The following is a 6843-nucleotide window of genomic DNA, read 5'->3' as shown; positions in this document are numbered from 1 at the left end:
AGAAGGAATTTTTGCCTGGGCAGAAAGTTTATAAAATATTTCATCCGCAATTTTGAGTCATTTTTCCTCCATAGCTGAGCATTTTGAAAGCTTTTTGAAGGTGATTAAAGAGGGATTCAAGGAGAATTGATTAGAGGTAACTTTTTGAACCTAAAACGTGATTCTATTGTGAAATTAACCTGAAATTCATGAAACTTAAGTTAAAAATGGAAGAAACTAGGGCTTGGGATTTTGAAATTTGATTTGAGGATTTGAAGGACCATTTGGGGTCGGATTTAAGAACTTTTGGTATGTATGAACTTGTGAGGAGATAAGGAACCCGTTGATGTGAAAATTTCTGAGTTTCGAGAAGTGGGCCCGGGGCTCGGGTTTTGGTAATTTCGGGATTTGTGCCCGTTATTGATTGTTTTCGCTTGGGCTTTGTACCCTTAGCATATTGTGATGTATTGGTTCTGATTTTAGATAGATTCGACGCGCGTGGAGGCCGATTTGAGGGGCAAAGGCATCGCGAGCTAGAGATTTTGCCGGTTCGAGGTGAGTAATGATTGTAAATGATATTCTGAGGGTTTGAAACCCCGGATTTGCACATCGTAGTGCTATGTTGAGGTGACTTGCACGCCGGATAGCGAGCGTGGGGTAGAGCACCGTTGGGGATTGTGACTTGGTCCATCCCGAATAATGATTTTACCGCGTATTTGACTGAAACTTATTTGTTAACATCATAATTTGGGTTGATTGCCATATTTGGGTTTCGTGCCAACTATTTGAACCCTTCGGGGATGTTTATCACTATTTCCTCACTGTTTTGAATTATTACTTGAACACAGTCCTGCTGTTTTCCACTATTTTACAACTCAGCCACTTTTACCCAGATTTGAAACTTAAATGATGTTTTGGGTTGAGAACTACTGTTTTACTAATGCCCGAGGGGCTTGTGATGATTTTCGGACTGAGTGAGGCCGAGGGCCATATGTGAGGATATGCTGAGTGATATGAGGCCGAGGGCCTGAGATACATTTATATGCCTCGAGGTGGCTTGAGTGATGTGAGGCCGAGTGCCGAGAGATGATTCCACGAGGAGGCTTGATATTGTGCTTGGGCCGTAAGGGACCCCTCCCAAGGTCTGCACACCCCCAGTGAGCGCCGTCAACAAAATATATGGATCGGGCTGCACGCCGCAACGATATATGAATCGGGTTGCACGTCGCAGCGATATATGGATCGGGCTGCACGCCCCAGCGAATATGGATCGGGCTGCACGCCGCAGCGGTTGCTATATGATACTATTCTGAGAGTGATCTGAGAGAGAGAGCCCGAGGGGCTGAGAGTGTTCTGAGAGTGAGCCCGAGGGGATGGTACTGTTCTGAGATTTTGCCCGAGGGGCGAACCTTTATGTGTTCATCTTTCATATTTACTTGTCATTTTACCTGTTGTACTGTGGTATTTGTGCTCGATTGGCGGATTTTCTGTACTTATCGGCATTAACTATTTTGCAATCATTGCGTAACTGTTGAAAAAGTCATCTTCAAAAGAGGTTTAAACTGAGCTAAGATATTTTCTAAAGATTTCACAGCTTCACTGCTTTTCTCAAAGGGTTTTACACTGCTTCTATACAGCATGATGGTTTGCTTTACGTGATTTCTTACTGCTCAATTGTTATTTACCTTTATTACTCACTGAGTTGGAGTACTCACTTTACTCCCTGCACCTTGTGTGCAGATGCAGGTATTTATACACCCGGTAGCGGGTTTTGGCTGATCGGAGGCAGTGTTGTCTGATTTAGCGAGGTGGCCTTGTAGTTGTATTTATACTCTAATAGATGCTCGTGACTTGTGACACCCCGGTTTGGGCTGTGTTTGGGTTGTATTCCGCACTTAATAAAGAAATCTTTTGTTTAGACTGTGGTTATTTAGTTATGCTAAAACTGTTTATTAATTTTTAACTATTCTGAAAAGGCGAAATGGGTTAGTTGGCTGGCTTTGTCTTAACGAGAGGCGCCATCACGACCAGATCAGGGTTTGGGTCGTGACAAGTTGGTATCAGAGCCTAGGTTACATAGGTCTCATGAGTCATGAGCAGGTTTAGTAGAGTCTCGCGGATCGGTACAAAGACGTCTGTATTTAACCTCGAGAGGCTTCAGAACCTTTAGGAAAAACTTCACATTCTTGGAATCCTATCGTGCGTCCTTGATTCAGCTTGAAAAGTAACTCTTGAAATTCCTTCCACGCGTTCGTATGCGCGCATGAGCGCTCAGTATCAGATGTGCCTTGATGGCTTGTGATTCCCCGATCGAGGGGCGAGATGTGATCTCAGTGAGTTTGATGTTGGGCCAGTCTGGAGGACTTGAGGCCGGATCGTTGCCTATGGATTGAGCATCGAGGTGCTGATTGTGTGAATAGGTGTTTTTAAACTTATATGTTCGGTAGTGTCCCTGTTAGTGGAAATGACGGCTGTGGCTATATGATGAGTATGTTAGTACTGCGAGGTGTATCTATATGATTTGGAAGCGACGAGAAGGGTCTGTTGAATAATGGGAGAACTATTAGATACTTGAAGTCCATCTTGATTCGAGGTATAGCCCCGAGTTATGGGCGTGTGAAGAATCTTTTCATGTTTCCCAGTTGGGAGTGAAGTAAATTTCATGTTGCGGTATGAGTTCAGACTCAGGAAGACCAAGTGACCGCATAATGCTTGTGACGGTGGAAGGTATACAGAAATGTTAGTTGGAGGCAAAGCAGGTGGGTTATCTCCTGCGGAGTGTTCTAAGGTTGTGTGATCCTTATGTTGTCCATTAGAAGATCTCATTTACAAGTGAAGAATATGTGTTGAAATCTAAATTGGGTCTCCTAGAGAGTGTGCTTAACTGTTGTGTGAGCGAATGCGAGATTTGCAGAAGAGTTAAAATTCTAGATGATTTGTGTTCCCTCAAGCTTATGAAGGATTGAGTTTAATCTCACTATGGTATTACGGCATCAATAGAGTATAAGTGTTATGAATTATTGAGTGTATTCTTATCTATGGCTTCGAGCCAAGTGTGGGAGTCTGCTGTTGATTAGTTGATTGCACGACTAGGTGCTATATCGGTTCTAGTTTGAGGCGTTCGGGTGAATCGATTATGGCACGCAGAGATTGAGATCGAGGATGGCTCGAGTAAAGGAAATTTTTTGACAAGGTTATATTATGCTTCATAGTGTGAGAGAATCACGGGATGTCATGAGTTGTTGTGGACAAGAATGCTCGGTGCATAGAGCAGGAAGGTGCTGGATTGTAATGGAATGATGTCACAATGTGCGGTGTCAGAGTGCTAATGAGGCACGGGTGGTGTTCGTTTGATCAGGTAAATTGGAGTTTGAATAAGAGTGAATGATTTGCGAGAATGGTACTAATGTGTTCAAAATTTTACATGTAACGGTTGGGTATCTTAAAGTTGTATATGTGGTTAGAAACTGAGTTTTCACTAGAAGAGGTCAAGACTTGCGGTATTTCTATGTTAATTACGGGATTCTATGTATCAGTATCAAGAAAGTAAAGGGAGCGGAGTTAGATTCGCGGGAAGTTTTTTTTTCAGAGTAAAGTATTTGGAATGTGGTGCTTTTGGGAATATTTAAGAGAGTATTCAGCGGCTTATGGGTCTTAGACAGTGTGGTTTTTATGCTTGGGTCTCGTGTGATTAGCCTGGGTTGAGGAATTGTGGTGCTACAGCAAGAGGGAAAAATCAAGTTGGAAATGAATCAGAAGGAAATTTAGATAGATGGAGTAGCTTGATAGTAGACCGAATCGGTATGGTATATGCGGTATGTTGTGAGGATCGAGATTTGCATGTGTACGGTTACGGTTCAGTTCTGAAAGGAAGTTCATAAAACTCTTAAGCAGCGGGTAACCTCAGATGATTAAGGTAATGGTACTGCTAATTGGAAGTGATTTGACGAGAGTATATGTTTCAGTAAAAGGGCAATGTGATTAAGTTGATGGCACTTCGGTAGTATTGCGGCACTTTCTGGCTAGATCGACTGGTGATATTCGAGTTTTCTTGGTGGCACGGGGAAATTTTAGAGTATCTCTCGTGGAATGACTGGGTACTAGAGGTGAGGCATGTATTCGGACGGCGGAATTGGGATCGGATATGGTGATTCATGTGTTGTGTGGATTTGGAGACGGAAGTTCTCATATTCAGGCTATGTGGTGGTTGTAGATCGTGTGTATCGGCACTGTTTAGTGACTATCGGGGTTTGGAGACTCGAACAATCTTTTGTTGCTTATGTTAGATTTGGAAATGATATAGGGTTCAGACTGTTTGTCTCCGTGTTGTGTCATTCTGGGCTATTGCGCTAAGATGGCGCTGCTGGTTATGCCGGAAACGCCACGGGTTGAGTGGCGAGGTGCGTCGGAGTATGTTCTAGTAGAGTGATTTATATTTCGAAGACCCAGCGAACGGCCGGGAAGGATTGGCTTTCTTAATTGGGCCTTCGTGATAGATGTCAGTGCAGAGGTTTCTACCATTGATTCAGTTCCGGTGTTGAGGGACTTTTCGGATGTGTTTCTTGTGGCCGGGCATGTCGCCGGGCAAGGTTGTTGATTTCGGTATTGATTTGGTGCCTTTTACCGTATCGTATGGCACCAGCAGAGTTATAGAGGTGGATGGAGCAACTTCAGGTTTCCTTGATAAGGAGTTCGTTGGCAGGCCAATGTGGGTGAGTGTTCTATCTTGAGTCGGCTTGGTTGGATCCGAGTTGTAATGTTGAGGGATGTGTTGATTCGATTGTTATTGAGCTTATCAGTAATCCGGGGAGGTCTATGAGTTACTTTTCTGTGTTGCGAGGTGTTATGATTTGTTGGTTATAGGCACAGATGGTGCGGTTCAATTAGGGTCTCTTAATGGAATTCAAGCGGGAAGAGTAATTGGGCGTTGTTCAGTGAATGGCGTATCGGTTATGTCCTATCGGGTTGCGTGGCGTATGTTATTTTTTTTGCCATGGGTGTAATGATTTGCTTTGGTTCCAGACATCAAATTGTGCGTGGTTGTCAATTTCGAGCATAGTGACTTGAGGTGTTTCATGTGGAACAGTGTTTGGGATAGGATCACACATTGCAGCGAAGCTATGTGGAGATATGACCTTGCGGGTTAGATTCGTGTGTTCTATTTCTGTGATGAGAGACGGGTTCTCAGCCTTGTGTTGTGATGGTACTGGTGAGCTTGAGGGGCAGCTCTTTCATTAGAGTCATTTTCATGATTTGAGTATGTTCGGATCGTTGTTTATTGGTGCGCGTATTATGCCAGTTGTGGCTTAGGCCTCTATTGATGTGTCATGTCACCAGAGTGGTGTGTTGGGTCAGAAGAGATCATTGGGATCATTAATGAATACGAATGGAATCGATTTCAGTATATTGGAAGGATAATATTGAGGTTCGGTCGGAAAAATTGCTATGGTAAGTACTAAGGAGAAGTGACTTCATGAATGGTTGATCTGAGAAATGGTTATGGCTTACTGCGTGTTTTAGTTATCATTGGTACTATATGTGAAAGTGTTGGAATGAACTTTAGTTGATAAGAGGTTTTCTACCGGTTTTCGGGTGCTGTGCAGCTGCTGTGAATGGAAGTTATCGCTACATGTGTTTGAGTTATGTGGTATATCATATAATTGCACCTGAGGTTACAGGCATGGGTTATTACAGCTGGTTCGGGCCTATTCAGAGTATAAGTGAGGTTTTGATCGTATTGATGGTTTCAAAAGTGAAAATGTGGTTCTATGGTTTATGGGCCAGATTGGACTGTGTAATTTCAGTTACAATGTGTTATCGGACCAATATGAGATAGGGTGACGTGGGATCACCCCCGGGTATATGCATGGTAAGGTTATTCAGCAATTGGTTGGCTTTTGGAACAACTTTGGGCACGTTCGAGGACGAACGTTTGTTTAAGTTGGGGAGGAAGTGACGACCCGGCCAGTCGTCTCATGAGTTACCGCTCCGTTTCCCCAATTTCTGCTTCTTTATTCTTCGTTATCCGTGTTTTTGTGGTATCGGGTTGGTCGGATCGAGTCCGGAATGATTTTTGATAAGGTTTGAGACACTTAGTCTCTTTTAAGGAAGCTTAAGTTGGAAAAGTCAACCGGATGTTGACTTATGTGTTAGAGGGCTCGGATGTGAGTTCCGATGGTTCTGTTAGCTTCGGGAGGTGATTTGTGACTTAGGAGTGTGATCGGAATTGGTTTTGGAGGTCCGGTGTAGAATTAGGCTTGAATTGGCGAAGTTAGTATTTTGGCAATTTCCGGTTGGTAGGTGAGAATTTGATCCGAGGGTCGGAATGGAATTCCGAGAGTTGCTGTAGCTTCGTTATATCATTTGGGATGTGTGTGCAAAATTTCAGGTCATTCAGATGTAGTTTGGTTGGGTTTTTGATCAAAGGGTAATCTAGAAGATTTTGGGATTCTTAGGCTTGAATCCGATGCAAATTTTATATTTCGATGTTGTTTTGAGTGTTCCGAAGGTTGGAACAAGTTTGAATGATGTTACGGCTGTTGGCATGTTTGGTTGAGGTCACGAGGGCCTCGGGTGAGTTTCGGATGGTCAATCGGACCAATTTGTGCCTTAAAAGATAGCAGAAATTGCACGTTTCAATTGCAGGTATTTTGTGCATTGCGATCGCATAGGTGCTATTGCGATCGCGTAGAAGCTTTTGGGGGCAGTCCATTTTTGTTCAATGCGTTCGCATAGGATGTGTTGCGATCGCATAGTTGTAAGGAAATTGTTGATTGTGATCGCATGGAATTTGTTGCGTTCGCATAGAGTTAATTTGGAGCTGAGATTTTTGTGCTTCGCGATCGCGAAGGTTTTCCCGCGATC

This window comes from Nicotiana attenuata, unplaced genomic scaffold (genome assembly GCF_001879085.1).
Source record: "Nicotiana attenuata strain UT unplaced genomic scaffold, NIATTr2, whole genome shotgun sequence".
NCBI lineage: Eukaryota > Viridiplantae > Streptophyta > Magnoliopsida > Solanales > Solanaceae > Nicotiana > Nicotiana attenuata.
The sequence above is the reverse complement of the archived record's forward strand: the minus strand, read 5'-3'. Positions refer to the sequence as shown.